The sequence below is a fragment of the Canis lupus genome, chromosome 35 (genome assembly GCF_011100685.1).
Source record: "Canis lupus familiaris isolate Mischka breed German Shepherd chromosome 35, alternate assembly UU_Cfam_GSD_1.0, whole genome shotgun sequence".
Lineage (NCBI taxonomy): Eukaryota > Metazoa > Chordata > Mammalia > Carnivora > Canidae > Canis > Canis lupus.
This window is the reverse complement of record NC_049256.1, coordinates 19,681,197-19,707,457: the sequence shown is the minus strand read 5'-3', so window position 1 is coordinate 19,707,457 and position 26,261 is coordinate 19,681,197. Positions and strand designations below refer to the sequence as shown.

General features: G+C 38.2%; 1 long non-coding RNA gene across 11 annotated transcripts in view; it reads left to right on the top strand.

Annotated features, from left to right (window-relative positions):
* The window catches only part of LOC102156827, a 309,915-nt gene that overhangs the window by 18,718 nt on the left and 264,936 nt on the right, over window positions 1-26,261 (top strand). For 4 of the 11 annotated variants that reach the window (XR_005384369.1, XR_005384379.1, XR_005384378.1 and 1 more), the window contains exon 3: window positions 6,117-6,271. The exons of 6 other annotated variants lie outside the window; for them this stretch is intronic. This is a non-coding gene — a long non-coding RNA (uncharacterized LOC102156827). Of the gene's footprint in view, window positions 1-4,518; window positions 4,823-6,116; window positions 6,272-26,261 lie in introns of all 11 variants that reach the window. One more of the 11 variants, XR_005384371.1, reaches the window with a different exon arrangement.

The following is a 26,261-nucleotide window of genomic DNA, read 5'->3' as shown; positions in this document are numbered from 1 at the left end:
GTAAAGGATCATTTTTTCCCTTCATATGGTGATTCAATGATTTAAGTACCATTTATTAAAAACATTTTCCTCTCGCCATTAGACTATCTTGGCATATTTGCCAAAATCAGTTGACTACATATTGTAGGCGGTCTATTTCAGCATTCTGTTCCTTTGATGAATAGAAATTCCTTTTAAACATTATAGTTAGTGCTTAGGTGCTATTTATAAAATTTTTGCTTACTACAAGATCATGAAGATATTCTCATATATTTTCTCCTAAAAGCTTTATTTTTTTACCTTTCACATTTAGATCTACAGTCCCTCTGGAAAAGATTTTTGTGTGTGTATGTTATGAGGCAGGAATAAAGATTTACTTATTTCCATGGCTATTCAACTGACCCAGAACCATTTGTAGAAAATTCTGTAATTTCCCCCACTGTATTTCAGTGAATTGCCTCTTGGTCATAAATCAAATGATCTCATTTGTGTGTTTCTGGTTCTGGATTCTATAATTTTTTTTTTTTACTATATTTTTATGGCAATTTATGCTGTCTTAATTAATATAGCTTTACAATAAATTGGAATCAGTAGTGTAAATTATCCAGCTTTTTGTCATTCAAGATTGTTTTGGTGATTTTTGTGTGTTTTTTTATTTTTTTTTTTGTATTTCCAGATAAATGTTAGAATTATTTGTCAAAAAAAATTATTTGTCAATTATATAAAAATCTGCTATGGATTTAATTACAATTGTATTTATCATTAAATTTGGAGAGCATTTTAGCTTTGTAATATTGAGGACTTTCAATTTATGAACACGGTATAACCTTCCATTTCTTTACATTTTATTTTTTATTTTTTGAGAGAGAGAGAGAGAGCACAAGCATGTGAGCAGAGGTCGGGGAGTGGCAGAGGGAGAGAGAGAGAGAGAGAGGAAGAATCTTAAGCAGGCTGAATGCCCAGCATGGAGCCCCATGTAGGGCTTAGTCTCATGACCCTGAGATCATGACCTGAGCTGAGATCAAGAGTTTCATGTTCAAGCGACTCAGCCACCCATACGTCCTTTCTTTACATCTTTTAACATATTTCTCCTAGTAGTTTCCAACGCAGAGGCTTTGCAATTTTGTATTTTTATATTTTTAGATGGATACCTAGCTATTCAATTTTTTAAAGTATCTGTGATAATGTTTTCATGTGTTAACTTGAGTAGACTACAGTCCCTCCTACACTAATCAAGGTCTTGCTGTGAAGGCATTTTGCATTTGTAATTAGTCACTCTAATCACTTGACCTTAAGGGCAATTATGTGGGTGGGCCTGACTACATCAGTTGGAAGACCTTAAAATCAGGGCTGAGGTTTCCCTTTCAGAGAGAAGAAATTCTCTCTGTGGATGATAGCTCTGGTCCATGGAGGTTCATTTTGCTTATGATCCTTCCTGACTGCCTGGCCTGTGAATTCTCACTTGCTTACTTTGCTTTCACAACTGCAAACCAATTTTACATAGTAAATCTCTATCCATGTATCTATCACCAACTTATCTATTTATCTATTTGTCATCCATCTCTTACTGGTTCTTTTCTGGTTAAATGCTGATACAGATTTTGGTCCTAGAGATGATTCTGAAAGAAGAGAATCTTCAGGATGAGTTCTCTGAATTGATGCTTGGCAGTCCATGGAAAGATATAGCAAAAGGATTAGTAAAATTATTGTAATTGCATGCCCCTAAACAAGTACCATGCATGTCCCTAATCAAGTACCATGGCCTCAGAAGTATTAAAAGACTTTCATTAAGGTCACCAGATACTGAGGATCCCAGTCAGGAGTCAAACCCAGACTAAGGTCTTAACAGCTATGCTATGCTATGCTGCCGCCTCATAAGGCACTGGGGGTTTAGTTAGATATAAATCAATATTATACTATTTATACCTTATATAATGCTGTATCTAAGCATCTTTTAAAAAAATCTTTTTTTTCCCCCAAAGGTTTTATTTATTCATGAGAGATGCACAGAGAGAAAGAGAGAGAGAGAGAGGCAGAGACACAGGCAGAGGGAGAAGCAGGCTCCATGCAGGGAGCCTGATGTGGAACTCAATCCCGGGTCTCCAGGATCACGCCCTGGGCTGAAGGCAGGCACCAAACTACTGAGCCACCCAGGGATCCCCTAAAATGTTCTTTTTTAAAAGTATTTATTTATTCATGAGAAACACACAGAGATATGCAGAGACATAGGCAGAGGGAGAAGCAGGTTCACTGCGGGGAGCCTGATGTGGGACTCCACTCCAGGACCTCAGGCTCACGCCCTGAGCCAAAGGCAAGGCACTCAACCACTGAGCTACCGCGTGCCCCTTTTAAAAAAAGCATCTTTTAAATGACTTTTTTCATTGGGTTGTTATTGTAGAGAAGCATATATGGTTGTGGGGGTGTTGGACATGGGGAGAAATAGAGTGGGATGGACTCACGTTTTCTGATAAGATATGGAATATTAGGTTCTATTCAAATATTCATCCACTCACTTCTTAGTGACTTGTTTTCACTCTTCTGATGTCAAAGACCATATTAATTTGCTCATATTCAAAAGCCAAAGAGATTTAAGAGCCAAAGAGAATGCATTAAAAACAATTTGCTTGCTGTTTATAGCAGTCTGGTATTTATGAGTCTTTTCTTCTTGAAAGGAAGGATGAGCACCAGTAGCTCTAATGGACTTAATTTCCTTGGTCAGCATGGGCAGAATGTTTTTGCATAGAGATTTGCAGGAACAATACCTGCTGCATTTTAATTTTTACAGAGATCTAAAGAATGTGTGTGCTGAATGCACCCCCTTTGAACTTTGCAACCCTAATCTCCAAGGGGACCAGGAACTTAATGGTGCCTCAGCCACATCCAGGCCAGACTGGGGAGTGAGTAGGGCTGAGGCAAGGAAGGCACAGAGCTTGGTCCCCTAGAGGACTGTTTTGTCTTCCTAATTCCTAAAGGAGGTGGTATTATGGGGTATGGAGACTCTATTAGAAAAGGAACAGCCTAAGGCAGCCCAGGTGGCACAGCAGTTTAGTGCTGCCTTCAACCCAGGGTGTGATCCTGGAGACCTGGGATGGAGTCCCACATCGGGCTCCCTGCATGGAGCCTGCTTCTCCCTCTGCCTGTGTCTCTGCCTCTCTCTCTCTCTCTCTCTCTCATGAATAAGTAAATAAAATCTTTAAAAAAGAAAAAGAAAAGGAACAGCCTAAAGAAAAAAGAGGGGCAAGAAATGGCAAAAGTTTGGGTTCAACACTCTAGCTAAATTAAAAGAAAAATATATGGGAGTAGAGAAACAAAGAGCCAAAGGTGCAGCCAGACAGGATGAGGGAGAGAGACAGCAGAACTAATTCTGTTTTTCTGTATTGCAGTAGAAAGATTGCTGGCTCTTTATGAGCAGACAAACTTGAGCTGCTTTTCTAGGAGAAACATTTCATTAGTTAATGCCCATTTTCTGCTGGCCTTGGAAATCGCAGAAGGCTGTGGCAGTATCTTTATTTTCATATCTCATACTGATATAGTGAGATGGAGTTAGTGTTCCATTTTCCAGACAAGCTGAGTCCAGTGGCTTGTCCAAAGATCCCCAAGGAGGCTGAGAGACACATCTCTTAAATATTTCTCAAGTAGTGTCTTGAGGAAATAATGAAGGCTTATATTTGCAAAGTATATTTTTGTGAGTCACCTTTGTTTCTCTGATTATCAAAGAATACTTTGAGGAAGGCAAGTGTTGTTATGATGAATGTGCCCAGCTGAGAAAATGGAAGCCATGGAGTTGAGTGCCATCACTATTCAGCCATGGAAGCCAGACATCTGGGCCCCAGGATCCTGTTCCTTATATGCCATGACTTTCACCTGCTCGCCTTTACACAGCTCCTCTCTCTGGAATATCCTTCCCTAACTCCAACTCCTGAGCTAGTTAAGGCTTTACCAGGAGCCTGGAGGGGATCCTCTACTTTATACACTCATGGGGGGAAGGCTCAAGTTCACAGCAGCTAGAGCTGAATCTGGGCTGGCTCCTGTGGGGCTCACATCTACTTGGAGCTTCTGGAAGAAGACCCTGTGAGATGCCCACCACCTCAGAAAAAGTAGCTGTTTTCCTGCCAGGCTAGGAAAACCCTTTTGCAAATAGTAAGTCTCTGATGCGCATGCCCTACAGATTCACCAGGTGGAAGGAATCCAGCCATCATTGCCTTGGTTCAGTCATTTCTCAGTTGGAGAGGGGCCCTTTGCCCAAGAGTCTGCCGTTTAATGAAATGTCCACTCAGCTTTGCCCTACCAGTGGGCTGCTAAGAGGTAGTAATAACAGCTGCCATTGGTTGCGGGCTTACTAGGAGAGAAAGTGCTTTATTTAGATTGCCTCATTAAGACCTCTGAGGTTATTTCAAAATTACAGAGGGACAAAATGAGGCTGGGTGAGGTGGATGGAGATGTCTAAAGTTATCTACTTAGTAATGAGCCAGAGCAGGGCCTGGGCATGCCACGTAGAAGTGTGCATGTTTGACACTTCTTAATCCCATTTACTTTCAGCCAGGGCAGGAATGAAGGTCACTGAACACTGTGCTTGGAAACTGGTTTTGCACTACTAAAGATGCTTCTATTGAACTTGGTCCGTGAACGAGCTGAGTCCTGCTTGCCTTCTGCTTAATTACCTGTGCAGGCAGCCCCTGCACTTTAATATCACCTCGCACCTGAGACTCTCCCAAGGTTATTAGACTGCGTCCTGAGGTGAGGGAAATTCTTTTTAAGCATTCATGCTTAATGGACTTCAGCTCAAAGCAACGGAATCTCCTACAGTGTACCTAGCACTGTTCTGGGCCCCAGGAAAATAAAGGTAAATTAGAACCAGCACTTATCCTGTGGGAGCTTTGAGCTTTGGAGGAAACGTTGCATTCAAATGAAACTGATAGACATTTTCTGGAGAGACACTAATATGTGACTATAAAAAGATAGGATAAGTAATGCAAAATAATAGTTATAAATAATTTGACAAAGTGTGCTGTATAATGTAGAGCAATGATCAGTCAGAAAAGTGTCAGGTAGGGTTTGAGTAGTAACAAAGACTATGTGAGAAGAGCATTTCCCCTGGTATTAATGGTAACTTTATTTGAAAGAGTTAATTTGCTCCTTGTGAGGGCCACATTAAAAAAGTATCTACGTTGGGGTTCCTGGCTGGCTCAGTTGGGAAAGCATATGACTCTTTATCTCAGGGTCCTGCGATGGAGCCCTACTTTGAGGGTAGAGTTTACTTAAAAAAATGTGTCTACACTTTTTTAAGTGTCTACACTTAATTTGAATATCTTTTATATGGATTTAGGGAGAGGTGGGCAAGAAGGGCCAATCATACAATTTAATGTTTCCAGGTAAAGTCAGATGAAAAAATATTACTTCTAAGTGTACGATTCCATGAACTAATACAAAACAGTAATTCTTAGACTAGGTATTGGTATATACTAAGAATTCACCAAATATTGGATATTATTGTTATCTCTTTGATAGAGTAATGGCTTGTGTTTCAGGTAGTGGCTCAAATGAATTTGCTATATAATGTATAATGTTTGGTGATTGAGTTTGATCCTGTATAATATATTTGCCCCTTGCAAAAAGCTTTTATCTTTTTCATTTTTGTATTTTTGCGACTAAAAGTAGAATGCCTTTGGAGAGATGTATCATTGCTTTGCTGCCCTGCTCAATAACTCTAGCCCCTCAGGTATTTATTGGTAGTTACTTCACAAATCCATACATTTTTAAAAGAACAGATATCCTTTCAAGCCATTCAGAAGTGTTTTCTAGGTACTCGTTTATATTCAAAGTCTGTTATCTTGCGTGAACATTCCCCGAAACATGCACCAGACATTTTTCTCATATTTTGGGTTGTCAATATGAAATGTACTTAAAATTTCCCACAGCATCAATTTTCTTTGTATGTTTTTCAGCACATTTCATATGCTTTGATAACAGATAATGTCTTGTTCTGCAATTACTTTCAAGAAAATGACTTCTATGGTTTTGTACCTTTAACTCACATTAAAAATACACTAATGAGCTTGTTGTCGTAGGAAACTATCTTTGTGTCAGACGGAATATAGCATTTGAAGAAACCGTTTTTTTTTTTTTTTTTTTTGAAGAAACCGTTTGTGATGAGAGGGTTCCATTCCTGAACACGGCTGATATTAAGTTGTGAATTGCCTGCCCAGGTAGTATTCCTAGCCATTGTTGTCTTGCTCGAATGACCTGCATTTTGTGGAAGCTGAGCTATTTGGGGGTCAGCATTACTTGCAAGGTGAGGAAACATTTTTGCAAAGTTCTTCAGTAGTAAGAAAAACATGAACAAGCAAACACAATACATAATACAGAACAAATTACCTATCATGATAAATTTGCTGGCAATTTCTTCCCTGGAAAGGCATTTGTATGTTTTATTTGCATTCTTTTCCATACAGCTTAAGACAATATCATGAAAGTAATACATTCTCATTAAAATTTGAAATTATAGAATAGTTGTTTTTTTTTAATCAACAACCCGTTCATGGACAATCAGTGTCAACATTTTCAGGTATGTCTTTTGATTTCCTGTGCATGTTAAAAGATCATTCACATGTGTACATATCATTTTGTCACTTCTTAAAATACCTTTCATTATTGTACTTTCCATCTATTAATCAATTTTGTATAGTCATAACTAACTACAGCAAATATAGAGTCCCAGATTTTAGACTTGCCAGCCAACAGGCATTTCACTTTTCATTTTCTGATTATCTATAGACTTTTGGCTCATCATGCACTAAAAATCCATGGAGAGAAAATGTGTCTGCTTTGCTACATGCTTCAAACATTCATTCACTGGCTGTTCCTTTATAATATTTGGATATGTCCATAACCTTTTAACAAAATTGCATTGATCAATTTGTTCACTATAATAAAATGTAAGTACCAGTTTCTTAATTCACTTCTAGTCACTGTTTCAAAAAGGCCTACAGGCACAAAATTTAAAGCAGTTTTCCTAGGATTGGATATCATTTGGGACCAGTATCTCCATGATCTCTCTTCCAGAAGAACCCATACTTACATCCATAAACTACATATATTGTGTAGCCTTCACATCTCACTTGCTCATCCGATCTGATACACAAAAGACTGAGGGCATCCTTCTTTTTTGGGGGGAGGAGTCAGCTTCATTATGGTATAATTTATCTACAATAAAGTTCAATTTAAGTATGCAATGCCATGAGTTTTGACAAGTGTATACAGTCCTATTCCCACACTGGGATCATGATATAGTACGTTTCTATTAGCCTAAAAGTTTCCTTGTGTCTTTTTGTAGTCAGTCTCCTCTCTTCTGTCTCTTGACTCCTGGTAATCCTGATCACTTTAGTCTGCCTCTTCTAGAATTTCATATAAAGGGAATCATATAATCATTTATGTTTGGCTTCTTGCACTTAACATAAGCCTCTCCAGAGTATCTATGCTTTGATGTAAATATATGCATTCCTGTTTGTTGCTGAAGAATATTTCATTGTATGAATATACCGTTGTTAGTTTATCTCTTTGACAGTTGATGAGTATTTGCCTTCTTTCCAATTTTTGGACAATTATTGATATAAATAAAGCAGCCCTGAGCTTGAGTACAAATCTTTGTATGGACACATTTTTGTTTCTCTTGGATAAGGACTTGGAAGTGGAATTGCTAGGCCATATAGTATGTGTATATCTAACTTAAGAAAGAACTGCCAATTTATTTTCCCAAGTGGCAGTTCTATATTGCATTCCCACAAGCAATAAATAAAAGGCTAGTTGTTCCACCTCTGTGCCAACACTTGGCATCTTATGTTTTTTTTCTTTTTTTTTTTTTTTTAAGTTTTAGGTATTTTTTTGGTGATATTTAGTGGCTTTAATGACCACTTTTTCCCTAATAACTCACAGTGTTGAAAATTTGTCATGTGCTTATTTGTCATCTTTATATTTTCTTTAAAATCCTTTGCGTCTTTATATTGGATTATTTTCCTTATGGAAATAATTTTTAACACAGTCTGCATATGAATTCAGATATATTTATAAGTTTACCAGATATTTGCATATATTTTTTTCTCAATCTGTAGCCCACCTTTTCATTTTCTCCTTCCAAAGATTTTTTGAAGATGTATCTAATTACTTGAGAGAGAGAGAGAGAGAAAGAAAGAAAGAAAATGAGCAGGGGGGAGGGGCGGAAGGAGAAGCAGAATTCCTGCTGAGCAGTGAGCCTGATACAGGGCTCAACCCCAGGACCTTGAGATCATGACCTGAGCCAAAAATCAGACCTTTAACTGACGATCCACCAGGTACTCCCCACCTTTTCATTTTCTTAACAGTACCTTTTCAATAGCAAAGTTGTGACATTTAAAATTTTTTCAATGAAGGCCATTTAATCAATTTTTTTCTTCTTGGGTCCTAGGTAAAAAAATATTTGCCTAACTCAAAGTCTGTAAGATTTTTTCTTATATTTTCTTCTAGAAGTTGGATAATTTGGGGCTTTATATTTGAATTTATGATCCATTTTAAAATTAATTTCTGGGGGTGCCTGGCTGGCTCAGTTGGAAGAGCATGTGACTCTTGATCTTGGGTTTGTGAGTTTGAGCCCCACATTGCGTATAGAGATTGCTTAAAAAAATAAAACCTTAAATAAATTCTGGATGTGATATGAATCCATGTCAAGTTTCACTTTTTTGCATATTTATCCAGTTTTTATCTTGCATCATTTATTAAAACCCTTTTTATTTCCTTCACTGAATTGCCCTAGATATGTGTAAACCAATTAACCAACAAACAAAAAAACCCCAAACTAATTGGCCATATATATGTGGGTCTATTTCTGGATTCTTTAGTTCATCCACTGAGTTCAGTTTCTGCCTTGACACCATAGCACACTGTTTTGATTACCATAGTTTCTTTAGTAAGTCTTGAAATCAGGCCATGTTATTTCTCTAACTTTGTTGTCTTGCAGTTATTTTGCCTATTCTAGGTTCTTTGTATTTCCATGTGAATTTTAGAATTGATTTTTGAATTTCATCAACAAAGGACTTTTATCCAGAATGTATGAAGAACTCTCAATTTTGTAATATATTTTTATAGCATGGGGGTGGGGATGGGATGGAGGCAGGTCATGTCTCTTTCAAGCTTATCCTCTCTTCCTTTAGCACATCTCTCGATTGTATAATTAAAGTTGCTCATAGCGGTTCTAGAATATTTCAGACAATTCTTAAAATTCTTAGAAATGCAAACACACCTTTGATATGCAGTCCTAGATCCAGAAAGCCATGGGGGCATGTCAGGCCATAAAGCAATCAGGATCTTGATGCATTATATTAAAAATAGGCTGAACCTTTTTAAACAGAATCAGTATCCAGCTTCTGATAATCATTGCTGTAACCAGAAGTCAAAGGATTCTTTCTTGCTCATGAGTAGAAAGAACTGCAGTTCTTGTGGTCACAACTCTAACATACTCATAGCACTCATTATTAGCCTCGAGTATGTAGGGCGATGCTACAGTGTCGAGGCCTTTACAGCAGCAGCTGTGGATACTGTCCTGTTTAAACTGACCCCTTTATTCCTCATTATAGTCATGTTGAGCCAGGACTTAGATCTTTTTTTTTTTTTAATTCATCTTCCTTAGTGCTTCTCTCTTGTTGGATTTTTTTCCAGCAGATAGAAGCTATCAATTTATTGAGATTTTTATCCTCTGGTCTGTTTAGAATGCATATTTTCTGGCATATATCGTATTTGTGGATCAGACATTGACAATGTAAAAGGCACTTAAATTATTATATTCTGATTAACAAAATTCAAGCCCTTGAAATAGGATAACTGAGCTAATGCATTCCACATTCTGGCATCTCATTCAGTACCAATGTATTAATCAGAATCAGTGATGATAGCATACTGTATCCTTGTCAAAATAAACATTAAAAATACATTTGTTCTAAATAAAATCTTGTATTGATTTGTCAATGTGTTTTATAAATAGAAAACTTTACACCTGCTGTCAAATCTTCTAATAAAAAAAACCTGTTTCTGAAACAGACTGAAGTTCAATGATTAGTACAATCCCTCTGTGTGTGGGGGGAGAGGATACTAGCTCATCAGCATGCACCATTGGCATCCCTTACTTTCAGAAAAACAAAGAGGAAAGCAGCTATGGAAAGCAATTGATATTCCTGCGCAGGTTGGAGTTGATATGCAAATGGATAAACACAATGTTTCCATTCCGAGGAAGCTATATAGAATCACACCAGCAGGGGTTTTCATACTGTATTTCCTTCTGTTTTAGCTCTGTTGTCATTCCAGAAGCTGTGAGACTAAGAATTTCTAAGAGATGCATTAAGGGATTCAAAACCCCAACAGAGAACTATGTAACAATTAGCAATCATACAAAAAGTAAACAATAAAGCCTGCAACAATACTAGGAAGGTATTACAAAACCAATTTTCAAATTTGGGGCGATATTAGTGTCATATGACTTTGTGACTCACTATTATTAACATACTGCTTATGGGCTTATGGATCTTTTTCGATAAGGTATAAAATGAACTGGTCTAGAGCTAATTAGGTAATTGTTTTTGTTTTTAATTAAGCTCTGTCTTACTTAATATCTCCCCAGGGGGTCTGATACACATTGGATGGTCGTGCTGTTTTTGGTTGGGGGGGCTTTAAGGCTACTTCTAAGTGTCCCCCATTAAATTTAAGTACAGAAAAATCCCTATTTTATGTAGCTCTACTTTCTGGTAAATCTCTGCATGGATCTCGAACTAGTTGAAGGACAATCAGGAATGAGTAAGCTAAGAGATCCAAGGTCTTCATTTAACCAGATAAGAATAGGCCTGTCAAGTCTTGCCTGTTTCCTGGTGAGTAGCCATCCTTCTACACAGCTGTACCACCTGTCCCCCAGGAGGAGGCAAACAGCCTCCCAGTCTTTAAGACTAGTCCCAGCTTTAGAAAGGCAGGGCTCCATTACTTTAGATTTAACAAACTCAAACATTACACTTTCTGTTAGTATCACTCTGCTTAGAACTCAATTATAGCAATAGATTTCCGATTAGCTCTTGATGCCCAAGTGCCACCTTGCTAATAATCCTTATTATCCCTGGTCCTAAACTCCTCGGCCCTTACTCATGGGTATCTTTGTGCTCACCATGTCTTCGACCAAGGGAATGGTTCTGGTTCTAGGTCATGACTTCCAGTTGGTGTCCTCATTTTGTGGCTAATCTAACTTCCTCATCTAATATAATAGAATCTGACTTTCTGTCTAGTGCTCATGCTATTAAATGATTTTGTATGGCCACCTTAAGGAAAACCCATGCAGGACTTCACTCTAAACCCCATGTTATCTACCTTTAGCTATTTGTATTTTCTTACATGGTTGAACCTGATGATGCAGCAAAATGAAATTTTGTTTACTTATCTTTGGAAATAAATTGTAATTGGATGGTTAGTGATCTTCTGTTCAGTGGAAGAGACATTTCAAGCAGGAATGATTTATTTGATGAGATTGATCTCAGCTTAGAAAACAGCACCCTGAACCTTCTCCCATGATCTTAAATTGGCTAGTGGGGATTCACAAGGTTACAAGGCCTTTTCAAAGGCAGAGAATAGGTAGTTGTAGGAGAATGAGGGACAACCTTGCTTGCTTGGTAAAGGTCTTTAATTAGGGAAGACAAATCTTTGAATAAGTAGCATGCACAATTTGCTTGTGTTTGTTGTATAGAGAGAAGCACGAACAGTCATTCTCTTAAGCTCATTGGCCTGATCAGAATCCCATGGCCAGACATCGCTATAAAGGGAGCTAGAAAGCCAGTGTCCTGATTTTTGTTTTTGTGGTGGGAGGCAAGCAAGATAATGGAGAGGTAGGAATGGTTGTTTTGTCTGCCAGAGTGGTCTTCTCATTTCTCTGGTTTCTCAGCCTTCAGGACGGGTCCTCTAAAGTTGTAGATCTTCATCATCAATCATGTTTACTCTCTTATGCTCTTGGTTATATTTTTCTGCATGTGCATTTTGCTCAAGTTCCAGATCATAGGATCTGGGACCATTTATGCCCACCCTGTGCCCTCCTTTCTAGCTGCCTCACCTTCATTTCCTTCAAGACTCTGTTCCTTCACCCTGTGGATTCTCTTACTGTTTGCTAAAAAAGTGGCATACTGTCTTATGCCCATGTTGCCTCAAATGTGTAGCTTTTACTCATTAATGAAGATCATCTCCATCAAGTTCCCTTCTGGGAAACCTTCCCAAAGGCCGTCCTTCTGATTAGTGCTGATGATGCAGTGTCATAATGCTTTGGTTGTCTGTTCCTACACTCAAGGATTTCTTGGTCTAGTGGGACAGAGAGACATGGGAACAGTGCCCAGCACATGGTAGGCATTCAGTAAGTGTGCAGTGAAGGACACTATAGGCAGCTGAAGGGAGCAACTAGCTTTTAGTATTTTCTGGTCTCCACCGCCACAGCCTAACACAGTGAATAACTAATAATCTGTAGATTATTAGTTTATTAGAACCAACTAATTTGATTAGTTGATTAATCAAATGAGCAAAAACCCCTCCCATTTTTAGTCTTATAACATCTATTGAGATTAATAGTGCTGTTGCCCATCATATTAGTGGCCATGTGGTACCAGCTGCCCTGTATGATATACTAAACAGAACATCTTTTTTCCTTTTCCTATTCTCTCCTCAGTGTATGCCATGTGTTTGTGTGACCCTTCTTATCTTTATTTTTATTTCTTTCCAGTTTCATCACATCAATAATGCTAATTTCATATCCCCATTGTTTATCTATTCATGTCTGATTTACATTATCACCATGGCTTGTCTCTCTCTGCCTCAGTGGAGCAGGGGCAGTCTTTGTATCCAAAAGCTAGGATAAATCTAAATATTCTAGCACAGAAACCGTTTAATATTCCCAGCACTGACCCCTGACAAGCAGGTTTTGTGCACAATACCATGAAACTTGATTTCTGGAGGAATGAAGAATTATTTCTTCCCCACAGAAAATAACCTGAAGACTACTTCGTCGCTTACAGACTCTTAATTCTATTTAAAAATGATAATACTGAATTCACATGGCTTAATACATACTAATATAGATTTCTGTTTTGTTTTATCCCTTCCCAAACCATTTGAGTATCCACAGATTATCTATAGAGGTTGACAGAGAGACTGACTATCCTAGATTAGTAGTGAGTCAACTGGTTTGCTGAGACATAAAATATCTTTGGTAAAAGGACCTCCTAAATCATAGCAGAGATGAAAATAAAAAGTTATATCGTCAAATGCATATTTACTCTTTTTTATTGAGATATAACTGACACATAACTTTATATTAGTTTTTACAACATAATGATTTGACATATGTATATATTGTGAAATGATCACCACAATATGTTTAGCTAACATGCGTCACCACCATAGTTACAATTTGTGTGTGTGTGATGAGAACTTTTAAAATCTATTCTCCTAGAAACTTTCAAATATACAACACCATATTGTTTTTTTATTTTATTTTTTTTTATTTTTATTTATTTTTATTTTATTTTATTTTTTTTATTTTTATTTTTTATTGGTGTTCAATTTACTAACATACAGAATAACCCCCAGTGCCCGTCACCCATTCACTTCCACCCCCCGCCCTCCTCCCCTTCTACCACCCCTAGTTCGTTTCCCAGAGTTAGCAGTCTTTATGTTCTGTCTCCCTTTCTGATATTTCCCACACATTTCTTCTCCCTTCCCTTATATTCCCTTTCACTATTATTTATATTCCCCACATGAATGAGAACATATAATGTTTGTCCTTCTCCGACTGACTTACTTCACTCAGCATAATACCCTCCAGTTCCATCCACATGTACAATGGAATATTACTCAGCTATTAGAAATGACAAATACCCACCATATTGTTAACTATGATCACCATGCTGTACATTACCTCCTCAGGACTTATTTATATAATTAGGAGTTTATACCTTTTGACCACCTCTACCTATTCTTATATTCTATCTCCATTTCTATATTCTTTTTTCCCCTCTATTTTCATACTCTTAATATACATACATTTTTTTTTGTTTGAACCACTGATTCATCTTAGAAATGCATGTCTGAGTTGGGTTTACTTAGGGCCTTATTGGATCTTAAAAACAACAAAAAAAACCTCCTTACCTGTTTGATTTACTTTGGGGCATTTGCAGACCAAAACTGAGAAACAGGTGAAGTTTTACAATCCTCATTCTTTCAGTAAACACTTATTTAGTGGTCACTGGGAAAGAAAAAAAACTCATATCCTCTGGGAATTAGTCATATGTTGGATCAAAGCCATATATTTAACTGTTGTTTAACTGTTTAAAACACTGATTCCTATATCTATCTATCTATCTATCTATCTATCTATCTATCTATCTATCTATCTATCTATCATCTATCTATCTATCTATCTATCATCTATCATCTATCTAAAGACTAATAGTCCTTATCTCAGGAGTTGTACAGATCGGAAACCCAAAGGTAAGAGCTCGGTAAGTAGTAATGGTTACTGTTAATATGATGACCACTGCTACTGGCTCAGAAATGCCTCAAGAACTGCATGAGATAAGGCACAGTCCTTGCTCATAAGGAACTTTCATTTTACTTGGGGTGGAGGAATGTAAGCAGCTAATTATGCCACAAGACAGCATAATTTGGGGGCAATAATAGAGGTAGAAACAAACTATTGGAATAGAAATTGGGTAAATTTGGATTACACAGAGCTATCAGAACAAGCCCCCTGAGGAATAAGACTCAGTGGTGAGCCTTCAGAAATGAGCAGGATCTTAATAGAAGAGGGCTTTATTGGCCGGGCCTATCTTTTCTTTAACCTTTGCATTCAGAGTGGTTTCTACCTCATTCCTCCTCCTTTCTGTACTTGATGACTTCCTCAGAAAATATTATGATACTATAATGTGTAGGAGAACTACTCCCTCTGATTATATTTGTGTGTAACTCTCGTGTGGAAGATACATGAAAGATCACATGGTTATGAGGTACTATTTGGTTTTGTGGTCTATAAAATTCAGATTGGATTTGCGGGAGAAACAGTCACCTGAAAAAGGAGTGTCTCAGGCTAGACAGTCAGAAACCAGAGTGTCAAATCCAGATGGGCTTGCAGGATGTTTCTCTTGGGCTTACCCATAGAGTTAATTATATATTAGAGATGTTCCCTTTGGAAGGTGTTGGCACTCTCCCTATAGAGCTGGATTTGGGATGTGGAGTTAGGAAGGCCAAGAGACTTAACAGAAAAGTTTTGGGGATCCTTTGATACTCTGAAGGAGCAAGCCCTCCCTGAATATGAGCCAGGTGTACTCCGTAAAGTCATGCAGATCTGGGTTGGAATTCCAGCTCTGTTGTTTATCAATGGCTTATTTTGGGCAAGTTACTAAATCTCTCTAGGTCTTATTGTCCTACTTATGAAGTGTTAATAATACAATCTTCCTTGTATGGTTGATGTGAGAATTAAATGAAATAGCTCCTAGACATGTGAAGCTCCCAGACTGGAGTCACAGAGTACTAGTTTCTGTTCCTTTTTCCCTCTCCCATTCTCTCCACTTCCCCTGTTCCTGCCACCATTTTACTTGAGTATTCCAGTCAGTATAAGCTTTGCTAAGATATACTAAGAACAGAGGCTTTAGTCAATGCATGACCCAGAATATTAGAAGGAGAACATGCCATTCCTGGAGGTGGCCATGGTAACCACAAGGCAAAAACCCCAAGAGGCATAAAGCTATGGTGAAGAGAGTAGTGAGGAAGGATCAATACTTGACCAGCCAACCTTCTTTCCAGTGCTAAATTTTAATGGTCTACATTGTACTAAGAGACAGGCATCCCATATAAGGATATCGACACCTTAATGCAATATTAAGTAAACATACAACTTCTCCTAGTGGCATTTTTGAAATGAAAAATTTTGCTTCAAGTGAAAAGAATTTTAAGAATTCTTAAGCAATTTGAGAAGATATTTTTGAGGAGGATGAGGATTGAATGGGTGGCAGGGATATTTACTCTAGGTCACTGGACTCAGAAGTGAAACATTTACTTTACCTTTTTTTTAAATAAGGTTTTTATCCTCTTTTTTTTTTTTTAAAGATTGTATTTATTCACAGAGACACACGCACACACACACAGAGGGGCGGGGGGGGGGGCAGAGACACAGGCAGAGGGAGAAGCAGGTTCCATGCAGGGAGCCCCCAATGTGGGACTCGATCCCAGGACTCCAGGATCACGCCCCGGGCTGAAGGCAGACTCTGAACCACTGAGCTACCCAGGGATCCCCACATTTACTTTACCTAATTATAAGTAGCTCTATCATAGTGGGACAGAAGGCCAGAAATTCCAGTTTTTAAATTGCTCAGCCTCATTTGATGATCTATGGTGAATGATTTACACTGGATTTCTCTGACTTAGCTAACTCGAGTGTATTCTTACAACCTTGCCCAATAATACCTTGGCTGACATCATTGTCAGTATTCAGTTCTTTACTCGGGTCTGCAAATGCAAAGTGAAGAAGAACTGAGGCAAAAGTGCTGTTGGGCACAAATTTATGAAGCTAAAGTGGATTTTGGCCCAAATGATCCAGTGTTGTGTTGCTCTCCAGTCTTTCGTAGCCCAGTGGAGAAAAGCTATTTCCCTATTGAGAAACTGGGATTCAAGAAGGAGTGGGTCCTAGCTTCTAACTTGAAATGTGAAAATCATGGATCCTTAGGGAGGAAGGTCATGTTAGAATTCAACTTCTATTTCACATGTATATCTGACAGCTCAATGTGGAAAAAGCCATGTATGTTTATGATGGTCATCTCACAAGCAAGTGCAAGAAAGCATTCTTAAATACCCAGGCAGACATGGCCTGCAAGTGTTGGTGAGTGAGCCTGTCTAGTTCTGTAAATGGTACTCACTCACGAACATGTGACAAATTTAATGGGTTACAGTTAAGAGGGCAACTGACCCACAGGTGTGCATGCATCACTCTCAGTGTGAAAATAATCAGCGGAGTGCTGAGTATATCTGAGTCTGAATGTTGTTTGTGACCCTGACAGATGATGCCATGAGAGAGATAAAAGGATAGTACTCAGGGAGTAGTGGCAAGAAACATATATGTAGAAACGTTGTTGCTTTTTCTTATTAATCATACTGTTCAGTTCATTGTCTGCACAAAGCATTTACACAACTCAACTAAATAATAGTTAAGAATTCTAATCTCTCTGAATAAATATTCAGGATATTTGCCTCACGATTGAATGTCTTGAGTTGAAATTTAGGGAAGTTCTAAAAGTTGGAGACGTTTCTGGGATAGACATCATGATTTTTAAAGTCTATGGTTAAATGGTGGTCACCGCACATCATTTTCTAGGCTGGCTGAACTAACTCTTGTGAACAATGTCAACGTCACCTCTGTATTCTGAGCCATGCTAATCACGTTCTTCCATGATGTGCTGAACATTTTTAATGTTCTCTCCTGATTTCAGTATTCTCTTCGCTTCTTTTTCATTTTTGGATACTCATGTATAATTTGTCAAAACCTTCCTCATTCTGTTATTTATTATATTTCATTGTTAAGTCTATTGGAGATAAAAAAGTATGCCATTGTTATCCTGTCCAAAAAAAGCACAAAAACCTGGCTCCACATCTTGCTAGTTGCTTCAGTTTCTCATGCAAGAGGAGATGGAGGCTGAATGAAAGCCTAACCCCATGTAATGAGAAATGTGTATGTGTATGTAATCTGATGCATGTCTCACGCACAACAAATTTTTAAAAATCATGTTTGAAAGAAAGAAATGACACATATTTTGGTCAATGCTTGGAATATGGAACTTTGACTTTTTCTGCTGACTGCATTGTTTAAACTCACTGCAAGAAATGTCTGCCCTTAGGAAATTATCAATCTCCAACAAAGAATTGTAATGGAAAAACCCATTACACCTACCTCTACCAATGGAGGTGACTCTAGTAGCAAAATGATGATTGTAAGATATTTAATATCTATCCACATAGTACTCATATGGTCCTTGCTTCCTGTTAAGTAACAAGCAAGATAAATTTCTGGATACATCTATGAAGCTCTAGAGGACTGTTCGGGATGGAGGCAGGGCCAAAGGCAAACCCAGAGTTTGCAATAAGGAGGATGGAAAAATAAAAATGAAATGAATGAATGAATTCAACGGAGTGCTCTTTGTAGTCAGGAAAGAGGAGCAATTGATATGAGAGTTAACTTCATACCAGCTACTGTGTCAGGTTCTTTACATTCATTTCATATAATCAGCACTACAATGGGAAACCCAGGCATGGATGGTCTAAGCAAATGCCCAATGTCACATAGCTGACAAAGAGCAGATTCTCCAGTCTGTTGACTTCTTCACTTAGATCCAACTGCCTGCCAACTGCCACATCCAACTGCTGTTCAGGGACAGCATTTATTTAGCTGATTTTATGCAATATCTAATGGTGACACAACAGGCAGATATATATGTTCAGGTAATTTTGTCTGATAACAACAAAACATCAATGAAGTTTTCTCCTGATTATATCTGTTAAAAGGTTAGCATTGAGTATCAGAGTTTGCCCATTAAAGAAGTCAGTGAACACGTAGGAGGAAAATATCACCAGTTGAATAAGGCAACAAATGAATATGGTCAAGTTGGTCAAAGTGGTTTATTTCAAGGTGTATTGTCAGAAATTTAAGATGTCAGTATTTCGTTAGTGGGCTCTATCAGCTTAAGCATCTTTCAACCTCTGTAGGTCTTTGGATTTTAACTTGTCTTTCTTTCCAAGCAGTTCATGCTATAGTAGCTGAAATGCTCTCATTATTTCCAGGCTTGTTTACCCCTATATCAAATTTTTTTCCTTGTTGTATTTTGATACTTCCTAATTAAGAATACTAATATGCAATTTATAGATAGCTTTTCATATTTTCTCCATAGCATAACTTAACATGAAAACTATATCTTCAGCGAGATCCTCCTCCATGTCTACCATATAAAACAAACAAACAAAATCAAAAGAGGAAAACTATGCCTGGCTATGTGATTATTTTCATTAGCAGTGGGTCTGTCTGCCTCTGTGTGATTGAGATGCAATCCGTTTCTGCTGCACTTCTCATTTACTCTCAGGAAACAGTCCCAGTTGTCTAAAGAGTCAACACCTTCTGACAGGCACCATCTGGCCAGCCATTCATTAACTCCCACAATGCTGCTCGTGAATTTGCCTCTCTACCCGTGACCAGTGACACTGTCTAGAGAGTGGATGTAGCTTAAAGCAATATTGTTTCCCTGTTTGAATCCTGCGGGCATCACCAGCCAAGCAATCCTATAGGCAACATCCTACCTGAGCTGTAGGTTTGTTTTATAGCTAAATTGAATACCTGATGTCATTTTGGAAACTGAAAGTTGAGGACTACAAACAGTGAAAGAACAAAAGTTTTAAATGGTAGGTAGATCAAAAAGCATGAACGTTTTTTGTTTGGTTTGAGAATGGAAAGCCGTGTAGAAAATTCTTCTTTAGGAGTAAATTTTTTGGAAAGTGACTAACAAATTCACGGTCATGATCTAATTTATTTTTGGTTTACACCTGCAAATCCCTTCTTTTGCTTTCTTGCTATATTATTTACTTTTATTATTCAATCTATTTCTCTTGCTTCACATCCCTATACTCAGAGGTCACGTGGACTAGTAGAAGAGAGAATGTGAAGGTTGTTTAAGAAACAACTTGCATTATGTCTATTTACCTGGACCATCACTTCTGAATATTTCTTGATTTTGGTTTTTATCATTTGACAACAGGACAAAAATCCCAAACTGGCTCTGCCAGCCTCACATAGTTTCTAAAAGGCACAGTTTCAATGAATATCCAATAAGATATAATGAATGAAAAAACAGGTATTTTTTTCATTGAGCATCTATTTAGAGTTACGCAATATCACAGATGTGGGGATACCAAAATGCAAGACATTAACCTTGCCATCCAGTGGAGAGATAGACACAGAAAAAATGTGATAAGCCATTAAGATTCCTAAAATCAAGGTTTGAGGAGCCAAGATAATACTAGGGAGCCCAAGAGAGAGGGACAGAGTACTCTGGGCAGAGGGGCTGGCCTGTGGAAAAACAGATGAGAGGTAATATTATCATTTTGAAACCTTTAAGAAATTAAAACAAATTGGGGCACCTGGGTGGCTCAGTGTTTGAGTATCTGCCTTTGGCTCAGGTTGTCATCCTGGGGTCTTGGGATGGAGTCCCACATCAGGCTCCCCAAAGGGAGCCTGCTTCTCCCTCTGCCTATGTCTCTGCCTCTCTCTTTGTCTCTCTCATGAATAAATAAATAAAATCTTAAAAAAAGAAAGACATTAAAACAGGGTAAAAATTTGGTTAGAGCAAATGGCAAGACCCGACATATAAGAGTCTGGTTCATGAACAGATTTGTTTGCCAGGGAGAGTCATTGGCTTTTGCCCTGTGGGTAATGGAAGACTGTTGCCAAGTTTGGAGTAGGGTAGAGATGATTGGGAAAGTCTTGCAAGGCTGTCAGGGGAGGTTGGAGGAATGATGCACTAAGGAATGCACTAAGGAGCCTCTAGCGGTAGTGCCTGGTAGGTGATGATTTAGGAACAAGAATAGTAGCAGCAAAGGTAAAGAAAAGCAGAACCATCAGAGAAATGGAGTGTGGAATGGCAAGATCTGTGGTCATCTGAATTACTTTAACGCAGAAGACTCAGTGCCAGGATCAGTGTTCATCCTGTCTCATGCTCATGTTTTCCCCTTCTAGCTTTCCTGTGGGGGAGAGTTTCTCTTCCATTTTGTAAGAGCTATTTGGATCACTGTGAGTCTTGGAAGGATTCTTCTGAAATTTTTTGATGCTAAGAATGTTGGCAGTAATATCATGTTTCTAGTAATTCTTCTCCCAAACTTTGAACTCCAAGGGCAGGAACCACACCTGTCTTGACCCCCGCTGTGTCCCCAGCACAGGGTCCGCCACAGAACAGATGCTCAATAAGGACTTCAGGAATGCACCAGTGATAAACATTGCAAACAAGATACGCTGAGAGGTCAGAAAGGTAGATATAGCTACACAATAAAGTAAAAAAGTTGCATGAATATAAGCAGGTTTGGTAATGGTAATGGTAATGATAGAAAACATTAGTTGAGCTCCTGTTAGTCTCATGCACCATGATAAACACACTTTGTGTGAATGATCTGATTTAATTCTTGCCACGACGCTTTGTGGGTGTGTTTTTATTCCCATTTTGCAGATGAATAAACTTTGTAAGTCACACATCTTGTGACTGGCAAAGCCTTGGCTTAGTCCTGGGTTATTTAGGAGCAAAAATCTGCTCTAAGCCACCGTGCTGGATTTAATGAACCCTTGAATGATGTGAATTCTGTCAAAAACGTGTGTTTTTCATTCCTGGGTTTTCCCACGTCATTTCTCAACACACATGCCTGGATTTGGCAGGCATGCATGTGTCTTCCTCCTCTCTCTTCATTTGTCCTCTCTTTCCACACTAAATGATAATATGTAGTCATTTGTTGAGGTGAATGTGCTGAGTGGTTAGACATATGGGTCTCCATCCCAGCAGAGTGATGGTCTTAGACATTTTCTGCTCTAGCCTCTCTCTCATGTGGAGCCTGAGTCTCTCTGGCTCTCCATCTTTTTCCTCCCTCTATCATCTCTCCAAGTTGGTAGGTAAAGGTATGGGTTTTTAGCACTTGTAGGTGAAGGGACTTGTAGTAAGAAGCCTTCAAGGAAGACCAGCTACTCAAGGGTAGGGACTGGGTGTTACTCATCTCCCTCTGCATCACCTAGTCCACTGGCTGGTACTACTGAGAGGCACCTGAGAAATGTTTGCTGATCTTTTGAAGTATGGATGTACGTGAGCCTTTGTAGGAGAAAAGTCACTGTTCCCTTTATTTTCTGTGTGCTATGACTTTTTCTTTTCTACATATTTTGGACACATAAACATCATATATTCAACATAGACCTATGAGCATCTTTTCCTTTCTCTCTTTGTGATTTATCTCTCCTCTACTACATGTAAACATTATATACAGGGTACTGTTACAAAAACAAATCTCCTGTGTATCACAGTGGAGATATGGGCATTTGCTTGCCTTTTTGGTCCTAGATGAGTAGCTGTACATCTCACGTAGCTTCCCCTGTAAACCATCTTTTTCTTTAAATATGTCTCTTTACTTCTTTTAGAGGCTAATACCACAATATACATTATTTTAATTGCATTTTGGTAATGTATTGTGATTTTACAAATACTGCGGATATTCTTTAAAAAAAAAGAAAAACTTTTGACAATAATTTGCTCTCTGAATTCAAGGATGTCTCTTATTTGTGATATCAATTCCCCTTGTGCCTTGGACTTTGTTTTTTTCCATTTCACCTCCAAAATTACATTGAAAACATCTGCTAAGGACTTATTTAAACAGCTAGTTAATGCTTTATAAAGCTCAGAGGTACGCCCATCTGTTCCAGGAGCATTCTCTTTTCTCAAGAGCTATATCATATTTTCTACCTGTCTGACAGCTGGGTTTGCATCAAAACTCTTAATTTCTCTATCAGTAGTATGGCACCTTACATTAAAGTTTATAACTGATTTTTTTTTCTCTTTTGCCTTGCTCTGAACAAATCTAAGAACAATCAAGTTATTTACTTCTTTTTTTGTCTCACTTAAATCTTCCAATTTTATTTGTTTTTAGAGCCAAGATGTCTTTTTTTTTTTTTTTAAGTCTTCATAACAAAATAGAAGGGAGGATGTAGTTCTGATGGATTTAATCTCTAGCATCTCACTTCTTGGGCCCCTCTGCAAACCCCTTTAGTTCACATGAGGTCCATAGGGATAAATTATATACTTCTTGCTGTAGGATGAAGACCAGTCCCGGTATCATGTCCATCCTTCTTCCTTAGAATGTTTTTGCCTTCTCAGGGATGAGGCATGATCAAATCCTCTGTGTTTCCTGACAGAGGATAATTCATTTCAGGATCTTCATGGTCCCAAGGAAGCCTGATGTCTAGGCTGAGATGACAGAGGAGGCTTTCCCTTCCGATCCACTCCTTTCTGGGTGTCAGACTCAAGGCATACCACCACCATCTCCACACAATCTCCTCACTGTTTTCCTCTCTCCTATGTCCATCCATTTATATTTTCAAAATAAGTGAGAACTTTCAGAAATTACACAATCAATTCTCAGAAATTTCTTTCGTAAAGTATGCACAAGGGGATCTGTTTTGTATTCTTTAGAGTATCTGATTCCTAATATGTTGACAGGCCAGTTGAGAGAGAGAGAGAGATCAGATGAGTTCTGATTTAACTTCTGTTTACACTTTCCTTACTGCCCAATTTTGTTATAGTGACAGCAATTCAGATGTAATAATTTTCTCTGTCCTTATTGGAAAAAATCAGATGGCATCTTGCAGGTATTCATCCCTTACATACTCAAGAATTAATTCACCCCATTGGCTGCCTTTATCTGTATAAGAATCCTAATTACTTCAACTTTCTTTATGTACCCATCTTCCACTCTTCTCCCGATTTTCATGAATATCCTCTAAGAGGCAGTTATCCCCTTATTTTTCTTTTCTTTTTTTTGCTCCATCAGTATAGGGATGCTGGAAGGAAGAGGTACATCACACATTTCATGCTGACTTAAACCTTAGAGAAGTTTATTTTTGGCTGAAATTGAGGATTTAAGAAAGGGCTTATCTGACTCAGGTTTGCCTGAGAACACTAGCTATGTCCCTTGGTGTCTGATTCCTTCTCAAAATAGAGCTCCTGTGTCTCAGAAAGCAAGCATAGTTTTCCATTTGGTCCTCAACCAAAGAAAATACTGTCAGTTGCAGTGAGTCAAACACAAGGTCATCTGTGCCAGTCCATTTGAAAAAAAAAATCATCCAACTGCTGTTGGTAGATTCTAAGGGCAGATCCAAAGACTGGAAAAAATGCAAGCAGTTACTTTGCCTAGATGTAAGAATGGCTATTTTTGTTTATCATGAAGAAAAAAAAAAAAAAACGACTACTTCCTGTACTATTCTATGCATACACACAATGGGAGACCTATTTCTCTGTAAGCCAGTGTGCCGAGAAAGCTCATTTAAAAGCAGGGACTAGTAACAGAACTGGAAAATTATCCTAACACTCTTCCCATTCTCTGGGGAGATTCTTGCTCAGGGGATTAGGAATTAGGTAATTGTTCCTATATATGATGATCCATGCAATTTTAAGCAGGTGTTTCTCTGTGGCCCAGTTTTTTGAGCTGCGGAGTAAGCAGTGAACAAAAGGGTTATTGGATAGTTTGTTGGTGAAATGGGCTCATTGTTGAACAAGATTTCTTTAGTTAATACTTGCAGGTAAGTCTAACCACTAGAGGTGAAGCAAGTCTATTTTCTGTTTTTTTAAGAGGCGGTCCATGGACGGCCATCTCTAGGGAGCATAGTGAAGAAGGAGATGTGTGGTTATCTTGATCATTCTCCCTTGTTTCCTCTGGGGCCTTTTGTTCATCTGGGTCTCAGTCAACTTTGACACTTATTTTAATTTATGCTCTCATTTAAAGAACCAGTGGAGTGCAAGCTTTCTGAATGTTAGCTGATTCCAACATTAGATAGGCCTCTAAAAGGCATTAAAGTTTATTTTTTTTTTTTTGGTTTGTTTTGTTTGTTTTTTAAGGGCATTAAAGGTTTATTGTGGGTTCTTACAGATAAAAACAAATCTAAATCCAGAGATAGGAATTTCCAATGATGGAACTACAATTATAAGTGGTAGGGATGGCTTAGCGGTTGGGCGTCTCCCTCAGCCCAGGGCATGGTTCCGGAGTCCCGGGATTGAGTCCCACATCAGGCTTCCTGCGAGAAGCCTGCTTCTCCCTCGGCCTCTCTATGTCTCTCATGAATAAATAAATAAAATCTTTAAAACAATAAGTGGTAGGGGAAACATTTCCAGTGTTCTTAGACTCGGTTGGTCACTTACTCTATGTACTATTAAGGCCAGTCTTGGGTCTAAGAATATATGGAAAGAAAGATGATCATGATATTGTAGGCGATCATGGGCAAACTCTGGAGTACCCTTGTTATCAGAAGTTAAAAACAGAGATGCTAATTTGCATCATGGTTTTCTGGTCTTTCTGGTTGGACTCTTTCCTGGAGATCTTTTTAGATTTTACTTATATCCTGTTTCCCTGGCAAGGCATGATATACATTTCCTTATTGCCTTCTGAAGCTCTGGAACATCTGGAAAGTTTTCCTCTCCCTTTCCCACATTCTTTTGAAGAAGTTTAGTGGCAGTACCAAGGGCATTTATTTTCCTGCAGAGCAGATGGAGGAAGACAAGAGCAGAGTGAACTTTCTCATGTTTCCCACCGAGAGTCAAGTGTTTCCATCCTACTTACTCTTTGCACTGGAAGCCATCATTTCTATAAGAGATTTCTATAATACCAAAAGTAAGGCATAAAGCCAAAATTCATTGTGCATAAGGAATATGTGCTACAAGATTACTCCTAACTTTGAGAATCATTAAGGCTTTTCCTATGAGATATCATGGATTGTCTCATAACTATGCAATGGCTTTTTTACCTAGCCAAGTCCTGGCCTTCCCCTCCAAACTCCACCACCCAGATCGATCACTTCTCACATTGCTTATTCTTATTGTCAAATACCTGGCACTTAAATAATGTATTGATATTAGTTTGTATATTAACACTTACATTATGTTGCATATGCATTGCACCTTCATGACATTTCTATAAGGCATTATTCTTCTGATTAAACAGGAAATATGACAAGTACAGGGCTGCAGAATGCTGCTTAACTCTAAATCTTGGGCTAGTCATATAGACATATATAGGTTCTTGAGTCATTTCTTCACCATCTTGGCAATCATGATCTTAATGTGAAAAAAGTGAAAATATAGCTGCTGAAGTGAGGATCTGCAACACATCCAACATACGAGTACAGAAGACATGCTTGCAGATAGATACCCAGTGTAGACATGGGTCATGAATGGACCACAACATGGCCCCACGATGGCCATTATTTGGGGACCTGAAATGGGCTAACCACAAACAGCAGCATCAAGTCCACTAAGATAAGAAAATATATAACTATTGATAGAAATAAACAATTAGAAATATCCAATTAGACACATTTGAGATATCTTTAAAAACAAGTTCATAAAAAACTCTAAAGTGCTTCTGCTTGCTCAAATCCAATCAAATTTATGTGTACAGTGCTTAAATGGAAGCCA